We start from the raw sequence: 22,056 nt of genomic DNA, 5'->3' as shown, positions 1-22,056 counted from the left end.
ACGGGCTCAACTTGGGGAAATTAATTTAATTTATTATCATTCAAATCAGAGTAGGATAATGAGGACTAAAATAAAAACTTAAAAACACCATCCTCCTGTTACCGAAATCTTGGAATGAAGAACTTATCAACACCAATGTGATGCAGATAAGCAGACACTTCTTTATTAACAGCCGGGTGCAAGAGTGAGTCCTCTCATGATCAACGCACACCAAGTTTCAAAATCATACACCATATATAGAACTTATTCATACATATTCATTAAGTATTCATGCATAATCATAGTATTTCCCCAAAATCATTAACATACTCTCCTCCCATATCCGATTCTGTGCAGTAAAGGTTAGAAAGGTCTAGAAATGGGTCTGGGGTACGATTTGGGTAGGTGGTATATGAGTCGGTGGTCGCAATCTCCCCCTGCCGGAATTACCTTTTACTAAAGTTCACGGTTTCTTGGCAGGTAACTACAAGCTGTTCCAGTCGGCTCTCCCCAGTTCCCATTAATTCTATATTCTGACCTTTCAATACACTTTCTACATACAGAAGACTAGTCAAATGCAAAGAAATCCTCTCCCCAGTCTACCTGTAAATACTCTATCCAATTATCTTCAATCATCTTGAATCTTAAGTCTATTATCTAAGTTCTAATCATTCCTACTAGGTGATTCTGACCTATTCTTTTGGCCTTGCTACAGGGCTGTACAGAGGATTTCATAGCAGCTTTTGCTGTGCATCTACAAGTTTCATTAAAATATATTTCTTATTCCAAATGGTTTTATAAAATCAAATAAAGTAAATTAATTCTAATTTATTAGCAGATCTGTAACACTCCCACCCCCCGCTCTTCCCAGGCTCAACTTCACTCTCAAATTCTCTACCTCCTCCACCTGAGCAGTGCAGGGGGATGGGGAATGCGGATTGCGGTCAGTTCATCACACATTGTCTCTGCCACTTCTTCCTCCTCACACTCTTCCCCTGCTCCAGCATGGGGTCCCTCCCACAGGACACAGTTCTCCACAACCTTCTCCAACATGAGTCTTTCCCATGGGCTACAGTTCTTCACAAACTGCTGCAGCATGAGTCCTTTTCATGGGGTGCAGCCCTTCAGGAATGGACTGCTCCAGAGTGGGTCCTCTGCAGGGTCACAAGTTCTACCAGAAAACATGTTTCAGCGTGGGCTTCCCATGGGTCACAGCCTCCTTTGGGCATCCACTTGCTCCAGCATGGGGTCCTCCATGGGCTGCAGAAGGACAGTCTGCCTCACCATGGTCTTCACCACTGGCTGCAGGGGAATCTCTGCTCTGGTGCCTGGAGCAACTCCTCCCCCTCCTTCATTGACCTTGGTGTCTGCAGAGTTGTTGCTCTCACATAGTCTCGCTCCTCTCTCTTCCTGCTGCTGTTGTTGCCCAATTCCCCCCCCCCATCTTAAATATGTTATCACAAAGGTGCTACCATTGTCACTGATTAGCTCAGCCTTGGCCTGCGGTGGTTCTGTCTTGGAACCGGTTGGCATTGGTTACCTCAGACATAGGGGAAGCTTCTAGCATCCTCTCACAGAAGCCACCCCTATAGCCCTCCCCACTACCAAAACCACGACACAAACATTTTTCCTGGGAAATTTATCCCCAGCTTTATGTGAGCAGTCACTAGATTGCACTGTACTATCAACAACATGCAAACTACTAGGGAAACATGGAAAAAAAGATTTATCAATGCCAAATGCAAAAAAAAATATTTATTTTTAAATTATCTTGCTTATAAAACTGACATATATTTGCACTGACTTTGAAATGAGTGCAAATACAGATCCTCATTCTTCAAATTCTTTTTCTCTCATAATTCTTACACAACATTTCAGCCCTCTGGTTTAGATAATAAATTTAATGTCTCAATATTTGATTAAAATCACAAAAACAAAATAAAAAACAAGTGAGCAGATACAGGCAAAGTGAGATAGAGCAGGGATGGAAGTAAGCAAAGTAGAAATAATTTTACAAGCATCCTTCTCCTAAAACTGGTGCAGTCTCATGGTTTAACTATTTTGCAAACTACTCAAGAGTTTTTCTGTAACATTTAAAACCTTATTGTCCTGGTTTCAGCTGGGATAGAGTTAATTTTCTTCTTAGTAGCTGGTGCAGTGATGTGTTTTGGATTTGGTGTGAGAAAAATGTTGACAGCACACTGATGTTTTTAGTTGTTGCTGGGTAATGTTTATACTACGTCAAGGACTTTTTGGTTCCTTGGGCCCTGCCAGCCAGAGGGCTGGAAGGGCACAGGAAATGGAGAGAGGACACAGCCAGGGCAGGTGACCTAAACTAGCCAAAGGGATATTCTGTATCATATGATGTCATACTGAGTATATAAACTGGGGGAAGAAGAAGGAAGGGGGGAACATTCAGCATTATGGCGTTTGTGTTCCTGAGTAACCATTACATGTGATGGAGCCCTGCTTTCCTGGGGATGGCCAAACACCTGCCTGCCCATGGGAAGTGGTGAATGAATTCCTTGCTTTGCTTTGCTTGCATGGGCAGCTTTTTGCTTTACCTATTAAATTGTTCTTATCTCAACCCTTGATTTTTCTCACTTTTCTCTGTTCCAATCGTCTCGCCCATCCCACTGTGGGAGAAGTGAGTGAGCGGCTGTATGGTACTTAATTACCAGCTAGGTTTAAACCACAACACTTAGGAAAGCTTGTGTTTCCTTCTTGTTAGCTGGTGGAGACATAGTTGCTATCGTGTTGACATCCATAGGCACATGACTGCTGTGTCTGTGATTGTATTAATGCAATGTTGTATAACTTGTGTGACTGGCTTAGTAGCAAAATTACACGAAAGAACTTGGAAATAAGTTAGCTATTAAACTATTGCAGATATGCAATGACAAAAAAAAAGGAAGGAATTGTTAAAGAAAATGTATTTTCAATTAAGAAATTTAAAGTGCTGAAGCTTCTAAATGGCAGAACCAGGCCTCGGCCCTTGTACAGCCCTAATCCAAGGCTGGTTTAAAACCCAGTCAAGTTAATCAGTAGGAGAATAGATAAAAAATAGATGATCAATTTGTGTACACATCACTTAGCAATTATTGTCATGGGCAAAACAAACTCGACTTGGGGAATTATTTTAATTCATTACCAATCAAAAGTCAGAGTAGAATAATGAGCAATAAATCCAAATCTTAAAACACCTTCCCCCACCCCTTCCTTCTTCCAAAGCTCAACTTCAATCCCAGTTTCTCTACCTCCTCCTCCCCCCGAGCAACACAGGGGAACAGGGAATGGGGGTTGTGGTCAGTTCATCACATGTTGTTTCTGCTGCTCCTTCCTCCTCACACTCTTCTGTTCCAGCGTGGGGTCCTTCCCATGGGCTGCAGTCATCCAGGAACTGCTCCAGTATGGGTCCTGTCCATAGGGTGCAGTCCTTCAGGAACAGACTGTTCCAGCATGGGTCCCCCACAGGGTCACAGGTCCTGCCAGCAAACCTGCTCCAGTGTGGACTTTCCACAGGATCATAGCCTCCTTCAGGCACATGCACCTGCTCCAGCATGGGATCCTCCACAGACTGCAGGTGGATACCTGCTCCACCATGGACTTTCATGGGCTGCAGGGGTCAGCCTGCCTCACCATGGTCTTCACCACATGATGTAGGGGAATCTCTGCTCTGGTGCCTGGAGCACCTCCTCCCCCTCTTTTTTCACCGACCTTGGTGTCTACAGAGTTGTTTCACATAGTCTCACACCTCTCTCTCAGCTGCTGTTGTGCAGCAGCTTTTTATCTTTAAATATGTTATCACAGAGGTGCTACCACCATCACTGACTGGCTCAGCCTTGGCCAGCAGTGGCTCTGTCTTGGAGCTGACTGGTACTGGCTCTATCGGACATGGGGGCAGCTTCTCACAGAAATCACCCTAACAGCCCGCCCACTACCAAAACACAAACTCAATACAAAAGCATTTTCTGCTTCTCAAACTACCCTACCAGTGAGTAGACAGGGGGTCCACAAGAAGTTGAGAGGGGACACAGCAGGGTCAACTGACCCCAACTGATCAAAAGGATATCCCAGACCACATGACATCGTGTTCAGCAATAAAGGCTTAGTGAAGAAGAAGAAGAAAGGGGGAATATTCAGAGTTATGGGATTTGTCTTCGCAAGTAATCATTACATGTGATGGAACCCTGCTTTCCTGGAGATGACTGAACAACTTCCTGCCAATGGGAAGTAGAGAATGAATTCCTTGTTTTGCTTTGCTTGCACATGTAGCTTTTGCTTTACCTATTAAACTGTCTTTATCTCAAACCACAAGTTTTCTCACTTTTACCCTTCCAGTTCTCCTCCCATCCCATCCAGTGGGAGTGAGTGAGTAGCTCTGTGGTGCTTAGTTGCTGGCCAGGGTTAAACCATGAAAACCTGCATGAGTGACGCTATATCTATACACCCATCTAGGTAGTGAAAGACAGCCATTAATTCCTATCTCAGACTTCTTCGCAATGCTAAACAAACTGAGCTTGTCAGCTCTTCCCTGTACATCACAAACTCCAGTATCATTCTTCTACCAGTGGCCCAAATCTGGATGCAATAATTTAAATGTACATCTTAAGTGTCAAACAGAGGAGAATAATCACCTCCCTGTCTCATCCTGAAAGAAGTTGTTTAGAATGACCTCCCTGTTAAAGAAAACAATAGATGATCAATTTGCATACACAGGTGCTCTCAGAAATGCAGGTGTTTTTAGAAAAATTAGTATATGTGAATAGGAATTGCTTGTCCAAAGACTAAGTGGGTTTGAATGATTGTGTGAGTTAAAATAGGCAAGAAAGATGATCACGGTCTGAGGAGGACCTTGGAACCATGGCAGAGACTGGAACAGAATAGATGAATCAGCTGGGACAGGGTCAGGTGATGGATTTGCAGAACTGACAAGACCAAAGGAAACTTCTAAAAACCTCAGACATTGACTAATGATTTGATAAGTGTATATAAGCTGTGCTGTATCCCTTTGTTCTCTGCCACTCACTGAGGTGGTGGCCTAACTCTGAGTTGTGATTAAAGCAAGCCTAGTGGCACCCACATCTGTGTAATTTTTTTCCTTTAACACTCCCTGCCCTTGGGACCAATGACCAAGTTTGTGATACCCTTGGACTGAATTCAGGTGAAACACCACCAACCAAACAGTTTTATGTTTTATTAATGCAAAATACAAGACATGGTTAGATACGATAGCTCAATGGTGATTAACTGGATAAGGAAGTCCCATCCCACATGTTGTTACTTAGGTCTGGTCACTATTCATTAAAAAAGAAAGAGAGGACAGGAGAAGAGAGGGGAGGGGGAGAGAGAGATAAGAGATATCACCACCCATGGATCCAGCAGTGTCCCGCTGGTCCTCTTCACCCTAGGCATCTTGGTGGTGGGGGTCCCACCTGAGCTTTTGTTGATTTGGGTTTTATGCTCGAGAGGATGCCTCCTCATTTACATACAAAGTGAGGGTGGGCGTAGTCTGTGCAAGCTCAACATGTGAGGGGTGGTCGCAGGGTGTCCTCATCAGTGGTTGTGAGGGGTTTAGGCAACCCCTGCTGTGCACATAAGCAGTTGCCTTATGTTACCACAGCAGTTTTTTCCAGGAAGCGCTAGCTAGATCTTGTCTTTGCAAGACCTAAAGCCTTTACATCTTATACCACCTCATGGTTACCAAGTTAGGCAACAGCGGCTCACTGTGCAGCTACAGCTTATTTTAGTTCCTCTCCAGTTTGAGCAGAACAGCTTTTTTTTTTTTTTTTTTTCCAGCAACTCTGCTTAAATTTGTGGCCTAAGCAAGGTTTAAGGCAATTATCAATGTATCTGTTCCTTACACTACCTCAACCTACTGGCTAAGCTCTTTGATTTCATCTACTTTCTGCATGCACTCTGTTCACAGCAACAAATATATAAAGGTCATATATTCATAACTTCAGCAGCTGATTAGCACTAGTTAGGTATGCATACTAAACACTCCTGCTACTGCTTGTCACCGCTCATTCTGCTGTGAAATAGTCTCTTTCACCCCTTAAACATGACATGAGGCCAATCGGTACTGAATGGATGAAGCAAGTGCTGCTCCAATACCTGGAGGAAACAGAGTACTCTCTCAAGACATTTTTATTACTTCCGCTCTCAAATGTGGATATCAGTCTCTACTACTTCCCCAGATTGATCCAAACTTTTTGACAAAGACTGAAAACATGAGGTTTCACAGATGGGACTATCCTAGCAATCTAGAACCACCAACTATAGGTCCTAAAATTGAGATCCAAAGAGACAAATCTATAGAGAACAGGCTGATCATCACTGTTTGAGGCCCATCTTTCCCTGACTTGCACCAAATCAATGTAGGCTAGACACAAGCTCATAGTTGGTGGATGAGATCCACTGTGCAACAGTGAAAGTCACAGATGCACATGATCCCCATCTACAACATTACCACGATTGTTCTCAGGATACTTGCCCAAGGTTTCCCCAGCTGCAAAAAGGGTACTGAGGAATGAAAGACAGGATGTATTTCCCAAGGGCTTCTTCAGTTACATTAACTGGAGGGTTATTGTCATTCTATCGTTTCACAGAGAGCTGTTGGTCATCACAAAGAACACATGGACACTGAAGCTGACCATGCTAGCCAAGCTGACAGCACCATATCTTTATAACTCTACTATCTTTTTCCAGGACAGGCCAAGATCCTCTCCCCTCAGGAAACATTAGTCTCCACATCAGCAGTCAACACACCATGTCCCTTGTCGCTTTGGGATACCCAAATCACTAACCCAAAAATGCACGTCATCCAGGTCCAGGATGATCTGCAGAATGCATACTGAGATCTAGGTCAATCACCTGTAGTCAGCTGACCATAGGTGGAGGATCTTCTAGGCAAGTTGTACCTCAGTGTTCTCTGAATCACTGCAAATTGTTGAGCCACATACCGAATGCAGCAGCTTAACCAGTCACTACAGACAGAGAAGATAAAATGGGGTTAGGCTCTCCAGGTCACCTACAACCAGCCTGACGCTGCCACCATCAGTAAGCCCGGCTCCTGGAAAGGGGAAACAAATATCATACACCTTACACACATAGCTCAGAGCTGGCACTAAAACAAGTCTGAGCAGAACAGTAAGGCCTATGCTTTTGTCAGTACCCTCAAACATGCCCTTGTTGTCCTTGTCACAAATTATATTAGTAGCTATTCTTCAGCATAAAAAGCACTAGACATAAAACAATTCCTCCCCCAAACACAAACTGCTGCTGCTTTTATGAGAGACTACCTTGCTTCCAGGTCTCCCAAACACATTTCTCCCACACCCTTGAGGTTAGGAGCCAGATGCAAGAAAACCAGGGATCAGACATACAGAACAAAACACCCCTACAAGCCCACCAGCATGCACAAACACAGTATTCCTTTGCTGATCTTTGATGGCCTTTCCCCACCCCCAGTATCCCTGATGCAGGTGACAGTCGTGGAGTGGCTAGAAGATAATGGGCATATTATGAGCAATCCAGACCAAGTAACTTTGTTGTAATAGCAGGCCGAAGCTGTAACAACAGGCTGCAGCTGTTGTGAAGGACATATGCAAGGCCAAGAGAGACAAAGAAACTGTGTACTGACAAAGAGATAAGAAAGTTGGACTATTAAGGAACTGTACATGGGAAAGAGATGAAGGAGTTGGACTTGAAAAATAAGAAAATAGAACGTTGAAACAGCATGTAGGCAAGGAGCATGGATACCACGCCGTGACCAATCATAGAGTGCAGGAGAGTGAATAGACAAGCAGCTTTAGCCTATTAGCAATCTAGAAGCAATGTGTGTGCTTTGTGCTAGTGTATAAATTGCTGTGTATCCCTTAATAAAGGGGCACTAACTTGATCACATTGGTCGTATAAGTTGCGTCCGAACCTTCTGCATCAACAGACAGTCTCTGCAAGCTTTCAGCCTGGGCTTCCATAACATCCTGCCACATGGGCAAACAGCTGCTGCGCAGGAAAACAAAAGGAATAAAAGGGATCCTACCAGTCTTTACAGAACCAACAGACATCATACCATTTCAAAGTAATAAGTTTGCTTGGTTGGGGGGTGGTGGTGGTTTGGTTTTGTCATGTTGGGGTTTTTTTTTTGTTTTGTGGTTTGTTTTTTTTTTAACTAGAAAGAGATGAATCAACAAGCTTAATGAAAGGCATGTCAGTTTTGTTGACGGAAATTCACCATCTTCAGCCTAGAAGCAGCAAAGTAGCTTTTGCTTTAGAATGACAAGACCATGAGACTACTGGCTTCTGTGCATCTACCCGTATCACTAGAAGCAACTGGCAGCTCTTCCTGAGACAATAAATTCAGACTGGAGACTGTGATAAAACAAGCTACTGGGGAAGCTACCAGTCCTGTTGCCTTTCTACAGCTTCCTACTTCTGGAATTATCTGCAGAACTGACTCTCACCCCTGTCCTCCTAGTCTTGATCAGGAAAGCTTCCCTGGTCACCACATCCCCAAGAATAGGTCATCAGTGTCCTGCAGGCCTGAGTGTTGGAGTGGGCTGCCAAGAGGGCAAGAAGTACACAGAGTTAGCAGATTAAGTCTTTGGTAGGGCTTGGAGACAGGTTGCACTGCTGTTGCCTTTTGAGATGACTGGAGTCCAACTTTGACAGCTGGAGTCACAACTTGTTAGAGAATGTCATGGGCTTTCTTCATCAACTGCATTACAAATGGATTCCTTCACGTAGAGTGCTGGTCAGGCTGTCACAGCAACTATTGGTAGGGGTTCCTATTAGGAACAGGACAGGAAGAAGGAAGGGTGACAGGACTCCTACTGACTTGCAGCAGTCTGCAGGTGAGTCTCTAGTAAAACAGCAGTTCAGGGAGTGCAAGCAGGAGTACAAGGAAAAGACAGAGTTTGTCTCTCACAGGCTCTGTGCTAAGAGCACTTCCCTACTCTGCTTTCATAGTGATCTGAATGGCAAATATCAAGAATCTCACAGTGCCTGAAGTATGCCCTTGGAACATAGATGTACCTCTGAAGAACATAATATATTATCTTTGCTTGTTATGTAGCACCATGTGCCACACTGCTTCCCAACCAAATCTGTACACGAAGCATTACAACATACAGCTAGGACTGCTCAGATAACCTTGAGCTACTCCTCCCACCAGCACACAACTAGTTGTAGCACCTGCTGCAGGACAGGCTGGTCTTCACTCCTTGAGTAGTCTCAATCAATGAAATAGTAGTCCAGTACAGCCCCAACAGTTCTGAGCAAAGGTGTTGACTGCAGTCCTCACTGCTCTCATGTTCGCTTCCAGGGCCTGTCCCATGCAAAGCACCAAACTATGTCCCCCTTGTCCCAGAATCAGGAGCCAATATCCCTACTCCAAAACTTCCGGCTGAAGGGCAGCTGTTGAGCTGCCAAGGCCTATTCCAGATCTTAACTTCCATCAGCTGGGTCAGGTTGAGAGTGGTCTGATTGTGGGTGAACATTACATTCCTCAGACTTGAGACCTAGAGAAGTATGAGGCAAAAGCACAGAATCCCTTGCCCTTGAGTTTGATCCAGGCACAAAAGAAGAGAAAGGCATATAGGAGGGAGTGGGAAACATGCAGAAATTATTACCTCAAGTGTGAGAGACTGCACCGGTGAGGCCCACCATTACCACAGCAGATGTGTTGTCTCAACATTGCTAAACTCATGCCATCACCACAGTGAATACATTGTTAAGGCAAGAAGATAACACCACTGCCACCGCAGAGATTTATCTATACCTTGTTAAAGGAGGAAACCAACTGATGCCATGGAGCAATGGGGGAGGCTGATCCTGCAAAACTTAACTAAACCCCTGTGCATGCGCCCAGACTTGGGGTCAGGGGGTCAAGGTGCCTGGAGGCCCCTGAGGACCACGTTGGGCACACACACCATTGTTGGGTGGGGGGTGTGGTTAAGCAGAACAGCTTGTAACAACTCCATAAAAAACAGAACCAACTAACATGGGACAGACAGTTTTCCCCACCGGACTTGAAAACAAATGCTCTTACAACAAAGTTACTTGGTCTGGATTGCTCATAATATGTCCGTTGTCTTCCAGCCATTCCACAAATCCCCCTTTTTATTTTTGAGCGATCCAGACCCTATTTATCATTCGGTTCATAATTCTCATACAGCAATTCCACACACAGCCCAATATCATTAAGAAGATTACAATGGCAATTAATACCATTGTCCCGTGCAGAAAAAAAAATCTTTTTAACCATCCAGTAATTCCCAAACTCTGTAGCCAGTCCGTTAACCCGATCTCAATCTTTATGGCCTGTGCATGTTTTCTTTAACTCAGCAAGCTGCTTATGAATAGAGTTTGAGTGATCAGTCAAAATCAGACAACACTTTCCTTAGCACTGTTCATTATAGGCTACTCTTTACTGTTCATGCTGTTTCCTTATCTTCTAGAGGTGAGATCACATTCCTCCTTTGTTTCTTTCTCATCCTAGTTTCTTCTCATACTCCCTTAAAGTTATTTAACTCTTTGCTGCAGGATCTCAGCTGCACATCGTCAATGTCAAAACAACCCACTGTCTCTGTTCTGTACAATTCTACATTTACCCCTTTTTGTTTTTCAACAGCTAGTACCAGGTTTGCCATGTTCTGCAGGGCCCTTGCGAACATGACAGCAACCAAGGCAATAGCAAACAAACAATACTGCCAATTGAGTGAATGGATGCCAAAAAGACTGAAATTTTCTCAGATTTCGATAACATGTTGCTGCAATGGGGTGGCTAAAATCCATGCAGCACATACCATCAAAATCCTCACAGCCACGTCCTTGAGCCAACAACAAAAAGCCAATAGTTGCTCTGTTTTGTATGTAATAATGGCAAATTTGACTCACATTCTTAACTGCCTAACAAATAAGGTGATTTAACTCTTGAATGCTTTCCCTGCTGCTGCTCCGGATAAGAGAAGAACCACTGCAATACGTTCCCATCAGTTCCATAAATCAACTACATCATTACATGCTTCATCCAAAGTTATACTGCTTTTAAGCACATTATGTTTATCAACATGTTCACGTGTTGATTTATGCGGGTGTCATGGTCCCATCATAGCCTCCTACTACATTAGCATCTACATAAAGACAACTATCGACATTCAAAGTGCAAACAATATCAACTTCTTTTAGCTTAACATTATACAGAGGTAATCAATTATCCCAAATACCAAGACTTTCAGTAAGATTCTTCTTTCCCCACATACATTCACTTTTTTGCAACAATGTCTGCAAGTCAGCTTCAAGGAAGGGCACACCAAACAAGGACTGGTTCAGTAAGGAGACCCACACACCAGTTGTGGGGTTGAGTGGCAGCAACAGTGCTCCCACAGTCTGGCACGCTAAGCTCAGGCCGCACACAGCGAGCAGGTATCCTTCGCGGACCTTCATCTGTAGAAACACAAGCATAAGCTTTTCCCCAAGTTAACAATTCATGCGGTCCTGACCAATGCCTGGTACAAGGGTCTTTCAGGCATACTAAGACGCCTTCGTGCTTTTGCTGCTTGTCACCAATTGACACAAAATGCCGCACAATGGGAGGCACCGCATGGTCGGCAGAGCTTTTCAGAAAGTTCAAAACATAGCATGCTTTCTCTAATCGTGCCTTTGGGGTCATTCCCTTCATCCCCCCCCCCCCCCCCCCCCTTTATTTTTTATATGCAACCAGAGACACTTTATTGTACAGAGAAGCCCATATTTACATCTCTGAGCCCGGACACAAACCGCAGCTGCATGCGCCACCAGGCTCAGGGCAGAAATCATTCATGCAGTTACATAGCTACATATCACTACAAGCACACAGACACCTATTAAACACTAGATAACCATGTTCATCTTTCCTAGTCTCCTTCACAATACCCAGCTGTTCTCTCATCTCTTGTTAGGTCAAATATTCTCTATCTTCCTCTCCTATATCTCTCTTCAGACATTCTCTATCTCCCTCTTTTTTGCTTGTTAATTGCGATGAGGCAAAGGTGGTGTGTAGCTGGGTGACCATGACCTGATTTATGTTACAATCAGCTAAACGCTGAATACAGGATAAAAGGCATGGGAGATATGGCAAACATTAATAAGGTGGTTAAAGATAATTATAATAAACCCTATAATACTTTTGAGTCATGGCCAAAAGTTTCCCAGCCGTGAGAAGAGACCAAGGGCATCCCACCCCTGGCTCTGCTGCAGATTTTTTTTTAAGGCTTTTAAGTTTTGTATGCTTTTGTAAATTAATTCACAGTGGTCACTCAGATTCACGTAAGACTTTGATAGGATGTGTTCACACGCATGTCCCTGTGCTAATAATAAAAATCAATAGCAACTCGGATCTGTAGCAAGATATGACGGACACAATCAACATCTGTTAATAAGCCACAAAAAAAAAAAAGTATTTGTAGTATTATTTCCTTTAACAAGCTAGCAGCCTAATTTACTAAGTAAGTTAAGAGCGTGTACTATTCTTACAGAAAAGATTAGAGAAGCAAAAAAAATGTGTTATGCTGCATTCCAGAACTCAGCCTGAGAGTTACAGTCTGCTGTGAGTTCTGCGCTATAATCACTTGACATATGTTGAGGTTGTGATTGTGAAAGTTGCCCGTTTACAATTTTCATTGGCATTATCATAGCTAGTTGTTTTAAAAGCAACCCCTGAGCTTCCTCATACTTGACTTGTTGCAAAATATTCTGAAGCTGATCAATAAAATTAGTATATGACTCTTTAGGACCCCGCAAGACTGTGGCAAGACTCCCACATCCTGACTACCTTAAGAGCCATCTCTTTCATTTGCAAATAATTGTCCCTGGGACACCTTGCCTGAGTCACAGCATCAGCACAATTATTTTCTCCAGCCAACTGCTTATAGTTAACAGCAACTCCCCAATTAAGGTTTCCAATCGAGGCCCCTACACATAGCTCACAAAAATCAGATAACCACATCACATACTGTGTTGGAGTTAATACCATATCACAGCACAAACAAACTAGCTAGCTAGCTACAACAAAGTCTTTTACCATCTCATACCAGCATACTCTTCATGTCAGTCCCTCTACCACCCTCTTCTCATCAAAAGCATGTGTCCACTCTTCTCTGCTTCTTCCTCGGCTGCTCTCTCTTCATTGCCTGCCCAACCACTTAACAGAATCAGCCACAGCTGCACCTTGTCTACATTGGCCAACCCACCACCCCTGAAGCTAACCCACAGCTGTCTGCTATCAATGCTAATTAACTCAACTTTAATCTTTTACAGTGCCATACAAAGTAATGACTTCCAATCATGCAGTGTGAGTGTATAAGGCTCTACCATCACTTCAAGAAGGGGTGTAGCAAATGTACTATGAATCCTCCCTTCCTGCACTGCTTTGCTTTACTCTTTAACAGCCTCATATTGCACAGGCTGCCACTTTCAAAGTTGATTTGTCTGACAAAATACTGAACATGCCATAGCGACTCCCAAATCCCCTGGCTTAAGCACTTCCCACTTGCATTCCTGCCACCGATCCCTCAGACCCCCTTTCACCCTCCCCAAAAATAGTCAATGCATTGGGGAGGGAGAGGAAAAAGGTCTAGCTCCTTTTCCAGATCTATAGGACCTGGATCAAAAGGTTTATCAGTGTCAGTGGAATCATTGTCCGAGTTGTCCTGTTCCTGCACTTGGTCCTGTGTTGTGAGGTGTAGAGGAATGAAGGCAGTGAGTTGATTGGCATTGATGGTATGCAGCTGTGGTCTTGCCTCAGAGGCAGTGGGTTGATTGACATGGAGGATATGCAGCTGTAATTCGTTCCTGCTAAGTGGTTAAATAGCCCTGAGGATTGTAGGAGAGAGGATTACAGAGAGAAGGAGTGTCCTGTGGAGAAAGGAGAGATAACACAGACAGTAGACTTTAGCTAATGCTGAAGTCTTGTTGTAGTCTGCTAGTTTCTTTGTGCTGCAATAGTTTGTGTTCTGTGTGAGGTTGATTAAGTTGGACTCTGACAACAACAACTGGTGTCCACCATAGCTGAGGCAAGTGGGAGAGCCTGTGACCTATAACAGACACTATGAGAGGTGAGCCGTTTTAACTAATCTATTTGGGTGTATTGTAATATTTGTTGATAATCTTAACTCAAATTGCAATTTTTGGTACTTAACATAGATGGGGACTAATTGATATGGGTACAGAAGAAGAAAATTCTACATTAACAATGTTTATAAATATATGTCAAAAAAGAAGTGTGAAGTATAACAAGAAGGTAATAAGAGTTTTGCTGGGATGGTGTTAAGTAAATAATGTGCTAGTTATGCTGAAAAATGTCTCTGATATTCAGACATGGTAAAACACTAGAAAAATACTTTTGGAGATTGCCTCAAGAGGTGGTAAAATTAATATGCTATTGCTAACAATGTGGTGATTAGTCTTAGATCTACTAGAACAATTAAATGTGGACAGGGAGACAAACTCCATTTGCAATGCTTACGGATATATCTGAAAAAAGTGTAAAATATGATAAAACATCAATAAGAGTTCTGCTAGTGTGGTATGAAAAGTATGATTTGTCAGTTACAGTAAAAAAGGTTCTCAGCATTCAGACATGGCAAAGTATTGGAAAGATACTTTTTGAGGCTGTCTTGAGGGGAGACAAAATTGCCACAGCTTCATTAACAACATGGAGATTGATCGTAGATTCACTAGAACTAATTATAGACAGAGAAATAAACCTTATATTAACAATGCAAATGAATGTGTTTGAAAATAAAGGTATAAAGTATGATGGCAATAAGAACTCTGCTAGGATAGTGTAAAAGGAATAATTTGCCTGTTACAGTAAAAAGTCTCCAGCATTCAGGTATGGCAAAGTACTGGATTGTTACTTTTGGGGGTTGCCATGAGAGGGGACAAAATTGCTACAGCCTCATTGACAGCATGGAGAGTTGTCTTTGATTTTACCAGAACAAGCAGAAGCAGACAAAGGCTGCGGTTGAAATAGCCACATCCCCGGTTGCAGAGATGATGCCCAATAAGGTACCTTTGGTGCCCTCAGATTCTCTGCCATCACCTGATCCATTCAGTCAAGGCTGGCAGGAGGAGCAGAGTGGCGCCGGGTCAAGTGGGCAGAGTTGGTTCCCTTTGGGGTGACAGGGAGATCCAGTCATTGTCCTGTTGCCTGTCTGTGATCCTGAGCCACCTGTGATAGGCTTATCAGAGGAGACCTTAGGTCATGTTCAACAACCAGTCCAAATTACAACATTAGAATTAGATCCTGTCAAATTCTGGAAAAAAGATGTGGGAGCAAGCACTAGTGGAAGGGGATATCAATGCTGCAGGAGCCACAGGGGGCAGGGTGTTAGCCTGTCCAGTGCTTTGAAAGGATGGTAAGGCTCCCCCTGAGTGGGAATCTATCAACTGGGGAGTGATAAGAGTTAAGGTCAACCTGTCTACAGTACAGAATAGGCTCAGTCTATGCTCAATCGTTGTTACATATCTTTTCACAGCAGAGCTTACTGCTCATGATTGACATTCAGTTGTGCAAACTATATTGACCCCTATGCAAATGTGACTTTTTGAGTCAAATTGGAGGTGCTTGGCAAATGAGCAATCACTGATGAATTTAGAATACCCCCAGGATGACCCATGTTTTGGGGCAGGGATTCCCCAATTGATGGGGGAGGCTCTGGTTAACTCTCCTCAGTTACAAGCTCACCTACATCCTTCAGTTCTGCAGCAAGGAAAAGGTAGTTCTCCAAGCTTTATTGCAGGTCCTGGATCATGGCGTGCCACAACAGTCACAGACCACAATAAAGCAAGGCCCAAATGAGGGATAAGTGCCATTCCTGGATAGGTTGAGAGATGCCTTGGAAAGCCAAATACAGAATGGGGCAGCTAAGGAAGCATTGTTACTTCAATTAGCTAAGGACAATGCAAATGAGGATTGTAGAAAAGTGATTGCAGGCATGGTGAATTGTAATCCCACTTTAATAGAATTAATGGATGTATGTGGGAAGGTAGGAACAGCTGCCTTCCAAACTGAGTGTCTGGCAAAGACCTTTGCTGATGCAGTCAGGGTTGTCCATTGCTGTTACACATGTGGGCAAGAAGGTCACCTAAAGAAGGACTGTCCAAAGAGATTGAGTCCAGGAAGGGCTGATGGCTCTGGTTTGGTATGCCGTTGATGTAACAAACCAGGGCGTTTTGCAAAATACTGTAGATCTAAATTTAACGCTCAAGGATGGTTACTTGCAGGTGATAACAGAAAGCAAGGAAACGGTGGGAGGAACTGTGTGATGATACAAATGAATCCTCCACAACAATTTCAGGCTTATGCAGCCAACTCGCAGCCTGAACTTCAGGGAGTGCTGGATTGGATGTTACCACAGCAGCAGTGTCACAGTCCGCTCGGTGGACATGTGATGGCTTGTTTACTATGATCTTGAAGCACAAAAATCAAGGTGATCATGCCAAGGGGTTATGTTTCAATTAAACAGCACAATTTTTTTGCTCAAAGCGGCTTGTGATAGGTAGAAAGACAGAAAGTGAATAAAAGGTAAAGTAAAAAGAAAAGAGGATTATAGCTACCACCACGGGTCCAAGGTGTCCCTATAGTCCCAGGTCCAGGCAGTGTCCTGCCAGTCCTTCCGTTTGTCATGATCCTTGGTGGGGAAGATCTCCAAAGTTCAGTTGTGAAGGAGCCATCTTTTATGCCAAGCAACACACCTTGCTGCTCCTCTGTTCCATGGACTGTTGCCAGTCTCTGCCTTCTTGAGCAAGGTTATCACACGTGTGCAAAGAAGAGTGCCTGAGGTGTGGTTTGACTTAGAGGCAGGTAGCTTCAGGCTAGGAGGTGTGTTTTTGTATTATAATGAAGAAAGTTCACCTGAAGTTTTTCTGGTTTGCTGTTACAACCATGGTTGTAACAAATCTTCTGGACAGCTGTTAGATGGCCTTATTGTAGTTATTCCTTTCAGTCCCAGGTGGCAGGGAGCGGCATAGTACTCCTCGTACCATGCAGTTCTCTTTCCAGGGTCTTTGTGCCTTGGTGTCCATGAGGACCACATTCCATCTCCAGGTCTCAGTTGACAATGTTGAGACAATAGTGTTCTCTTTAGACACACTCTTACAAGCTGCCATCACAATAGAGGATGATAAAGTACATAAGGTCCCACTGAATGCCATGGGACCCATTGGCAATAAAATGAGTGTGCTGTTGTTTGGACATTCTAGTGTAATATTACAAGGTTTGTTTGCCTTACCAGGAGTCATTGATGCTGATTATATGGGTCAGATTCAAGCAATGGTATAGTCCCCACCCCCCATGTCAATTCCTGAAGGTAGCTGGATTGCACAATTAATTCCTTTCTGGGTGCAAGATGATTATGCCCATGACAAAGTCTGGGGCAAAGAAGGGTTTGGTTTGACAGGAACACCTCAACTTTTCTGGACTCAGTGTACAAAATGCTCGACCAACTCTAACCTGTAAAATCGCCTTTGCCAAAGGGACCCTTCCCACAATATGGATGACTGGAATGATTGACATGGGAGAAGATGTAACTAAATATCTACACATATCTGGCCTCACTCCTTGTTTGTCTTTTTGGCAGGTTCCATATTGGTGGGAGTGGGTGGTGTGAAACAGTGTCCAGAGTCAGTATATGGTGCAAGTTCAAAACCCTGAGGGCCAGACAGCAACAATCCATCCCTATGTGCTTGATGTCCCTCTGAAGTTGTGGGGATGGGATGTTTTGGGACAATGGGGAGTTATTATCGGTACCCAGAAGGATTTTTAATAGGGGCTGCTGTGATGGAGGGCATACAGAGACCTACTCTGCCTTTGCCTTGGAAGACAGATACCCCTGTTTGGGTGGAACAGTGGCCCCTTCCTGAGGAAAAATGTGTAGCCCTCCAACAATTAGTCGAAGAACAACTAGTGCAGGGTCACCTAGAACCTTCCCATAGTCCTTGGAATACCCCTGTGTTTGACAAAAAAGAAATCAGGCAAATGGTGCCTGTTACAAGATTTAAGGAAGGTAAATGGTGTAATGGAGGGAATGGGAGCCCTGCAATTGGGCATGCCTTCCCCGATGATGATCCTGTGAACCTGGGATATTTTGGTAAATGATTTAAAAGATTGGTTTTTTTGCTATTCCTTTACATGAAGCTGATAAATGTAAATTTGCTTTTTTTTCAATACCTAGCAGGAACAATGACTCCTTGTAAGCGATACTGATGGATGGTGTTGCCGCAGGGTATGAAAACCAGTCCTACTATGTCAATGGTATGTAGCAAAGGCATTGTCACCTGTATGGGAACAATTTCAGCAAGTGTATTGCTATCATTATATGGATGATATTCTTGTATCAGCTGCAAATAAGGCTGAACTTCAGCAAGTGTATTCAGTTTTGCAGCAGTCGTTGGCCACCTTTGGGCTATGTATAGCACCAGAAAAGATTCAACAAGCAGCCCCATGGAAATACTTGGGAGTTAAGGTGCTAGATCTGTGGCTCAAGCACTTGTCTATCCAGCTCTGAGTAAATGTCAGAACCCTAAATGATTTGCAGCAATTATTAGGGACCATAAATTGGGTAAGGCCATACTTGGGCCTCACAACAGACCAGTTGAAACAACCCTTTGATCTGTTGAAGGGTGACACTAATTTGATGTCTCCCCAATCACTAACTAAAGAAGCCAGCTTAGCCCTAGAGAGGGTGGCCGATGGTCTGCAACAAAAAAAGGGTACACCGTGTAGACTTAGAAACTCAAATATGTTTATATGTTGTCATTGCTAACTGTCATCCCATGGGATTGTTGGGCCAGTGGAATGAGTGTTGACAGGATCTGTTACATGTCTTGGAATGGTTATTTTTGTCTGTACAACCATGGAAGGTAGTGAGCACTCAGATTGGACTAGTAGTGAAAATCATCACCAAGGGATGTACATGGTGCATTCAGCTCATGGGCCAAGATCCCAATTGCTTGATAATTCACATTGAATGTGATTATGTAAGCTGGTGCTTGGCAAACAGGTTTACAGTTTCCCTTGAATCCTTCTAGAGCCAACTGACAAATATCCTATCATCTTCCCAGTCATAAATTGTTACCAACTTAGACATACAGATACTTCAAAAGCTGCTGGTAGCAGATAGCCCAGTGTAAGGCCCTATGGTCTTTACAGATGGTTCTGGGAAACGGGGGAAGGCAGTGGTCGCTTGGTATGATGGGAAGCAATGGCAAGAATTGATACACTTGACACAGGGATCACCTCAGTTGTTTGAACTTCATGCTGTCATTGTTGCCTTCAAAAGGTTTCCTTGATGTGCTGTAAACATTGTTACAGACTCTGCTTATGTTGCAGATGTAGTGTGACACATTGACCATGTGCTGCTTAAGGAGGTAAATTCAGAACAATTTTTTTCTTATTAAAAACATTATGGGTGATGGTGAGCCAGCATAGATATTACATCCTGTATGTCTGCAGTCACACTAGATTGCCAGGACTTGTCGGTGAAGGAAATGCCTGTGCTGATGCTCTTGCAGCTCCCGCTTGGACTCCTCCAGTGCCAGATCTGATATGACAGGCCTTCATGTCTCAATTTTTTCAGTGGGGGGGCTTGGGCACTGGTCTGTCAATTTAGAATCTCTTGCGGATGCAAAATCCATCATTGCCCCTTGCCCAGAGTGTCAGCAATTGGGTCCTGGACAGATGTTTCCATGAGGGGTCAATCCACATGGATATCAGTCCTTGGATCTGTGGCAAACTGATGTCACGCATGTGCCTTCTTTCAGTTGTTTACAGTATGTTCATGTCTCCATTGATACCTTCTCAAAAGTCATGTGGGCATCGGCCCATACTGGGGAGAAGGCTCTGGATGCCCTTTCACATCTTTGACAGGCTTGGGCTGCTCTGGGGGTTCCAAAGTGTCTGGAGACAGACAATGGACCAGCATATTCATCTGCACGCATGGCCAAGTTCCTTGCCTCTTGGGGGGTGGAATATGTTACTCATATCCCACATTCCCTGACTGGCCAAGCCATTGTGGAACATGTTCATCATACATTAAAACTACTTCTTGAAAAACAAAGGGGGAATGTGTTCTGAGACTCTGTGCTTGTCTATGGAAAGCTGTGTATACATTGAGTTATTTGACTGTGCCGGCTGGGAAAGTGTCCTGTGATTATCTCTCATTTCTTGTCTTTGCAGGGAGGATCTCCTCCCATCTGAGCAAAGGTCTTAAACCTACAAATGGGAAAGTGGACAGGCCTGTGGGATTTAATTACCTGGGGATGTGGGTATGCTTGTGTCTCCACAGATGCAGGGCCATGGTGGCTTCCCACTAGGTGTGTTAAGCCTGTTTTGGATCCTAGAATTGACAAGAGGACATCGGATACCAGCTGTTCCGCAGACCCCTTGAGAGGAGAGTCACAACATCTGGGTGATGCTGATGCAGAGCCTGAATCGGATGTAGCTTTGTGCCTTCTTAACTCAATCTGAACAGCCTTTCCACACCTCCTGCCAAGGGCCCTACAATGGATGATAGACACAGCCTTTTTAGTTAAAAACAAAAAGGGGGAGTTGTAGAGGAATGAAGGCAGTGGGTTGATTAGCATTGATAATATGCAGCTGTGGCCTTGCCTAGAAGGCAGTGGGTTGATTGACATGGATGATGTGTAGCTGTAGCTCATTCCTGCTAAGTAGTTAAATAGCCCTGAGGATTGTGGGAAAGGGGTTGGAATGACAGGGAGCAGTGTGGTTTGACCTCTGGAGGAAGGAGATAGAGCACAGACAGTAGAATCTGACTGATGGTAAAGCCTTGTTGCAGCCTACTAGTGTTTGTGCTGCAGTAGTGAGGGTTGCTGCAATCAGTGACAGGAGCTTTGGGGGCAGAGGTGTGGATGGAGTCACAATCATTGACAGTGTGTTGAGAAGAGTCATGCTGTTGGAGTTTACAGCTTCACCTGGTTTAGCACTGTTAGTAGAATTAGTTGACACTTGGTGGCAAATTCTGGCTACTCTTCACCAAGGTCCTAAATGCATTGCTGACATGGAGTCCCCCTGTGCGGCAGTGTCACACAATAGTCTGCTGACCTCTTGGCAGGCAGGAATTTGCAAAGTGCCATCAGGTGGAAAGTCCAGCACTTTGTCACAAATCCACTCTAACAGAGTCACTACCTGTGGACCCATCATCACATTCTCTAATAAAGTTTGTGTAAAAGGAGACTATAGTCCATTTTGCACTACATTTTTCTGTAGTTCCTTAATCATTTCCCAGTGAAATGCCTGATACTGACCTGGGTGTCTATCTTGTAATAGCATGGGAGATGTGTGCACTCCTCCACTCTTCAATCTATCTCCTGATATCACTGTGTTCCTTATTACTGCTCTGCTACACTACTTGCTTTTTCCTTACTTTTGATTGTTCATTTTTTAACTGCTAACCCTCTGATCTTAAATTTATTTTAATCTTGTCTGTCCTAATCAGAGTCCTTGACTGCTCCTTCTAGTTCATCAGAAACATGCTCAGTTTCAGCTTTGCTCTCACTTTGCTCTGTCTGCTGAGCAACATCTTGTTTTGTTGTTACATTAGCTTCCTGCCCCTTCTCAGTCTCTGACCAGGCCTCCTTAGCGATACCTGCAAGCTGTTTTTCTGCATGCATCTCTTTTAATGTCTCAACATTAATTTCCAAGTAGTTGTTACTTGGGTAGCATTCAAGTCTCCTTGAGATTACTTTTCCCAAATTTACTCTCCTGCTGATTCCCACATTTTAACATCAAATATTTTTGTAGAGGTAGCTGGGGTGCCTTGGCTCTTTAACCAGGCTAGCAGCAGTCTCAAATTACTTTTTTCATATAAAATTTCTCTGTTGTGCAAAATATGCTGAAACTTTTTAATTTACTTTTGCTTCTGCAGACATACTTGAACTCACTTTTTAAAGTTTCTTGGCTGCTCATCTGTCTCTAAGCATACAGCTGTTGTCTGCCTGGTCCAGTTGGCCAGATGATTTTTTCAGCCAAGGAGTCTCTGCTGGAACACAGCACTCTTCCACAAGCTGTCA

At 43.7% G+C, this 22,056-nt stretch overlaps 1 long non-coding RNA gene across 1 annotated transcript; it reads left to right on the top strand.

The window, feature by feature from the left end:
- The first annotated feature begins 13,873 nt into the window (after positions 1-13,873).
- Positions 13,874-20,883, top strand: LOC129734585 (uncharacterized). The gene is made up of 3 exons (XR_008730119.1): positions 13,874-14,078; positions 18,201-18,280; positions 20,313-20,883. It is a non-coding gene; the product is annotated as an uncharacterized LOC129734585 (long non-coding RNA).
- The last annotated feature ends 1,173 nt before the right edge of the window (positions 20,884-22,056 follow it).

The sequence above is a fragment of the Falco cherrug genome, chromosome W (genome assembly GCF_023634085.1).
Source record: "Falco cherrug isolate bFalChe1 chromosome W, bFalChe1.pri, whole genome shotgun sequence".
Lineage (NCBI taxonomy): Eukaryota > Metazoa > Chordata > Aves > Falconiformes > Falconidae > Falco > Falco cherrug.
Note: the sequence above shows the minus strand (reverse complement) of the source record. Positions and strands in the feature narration are given on the sequence as shown.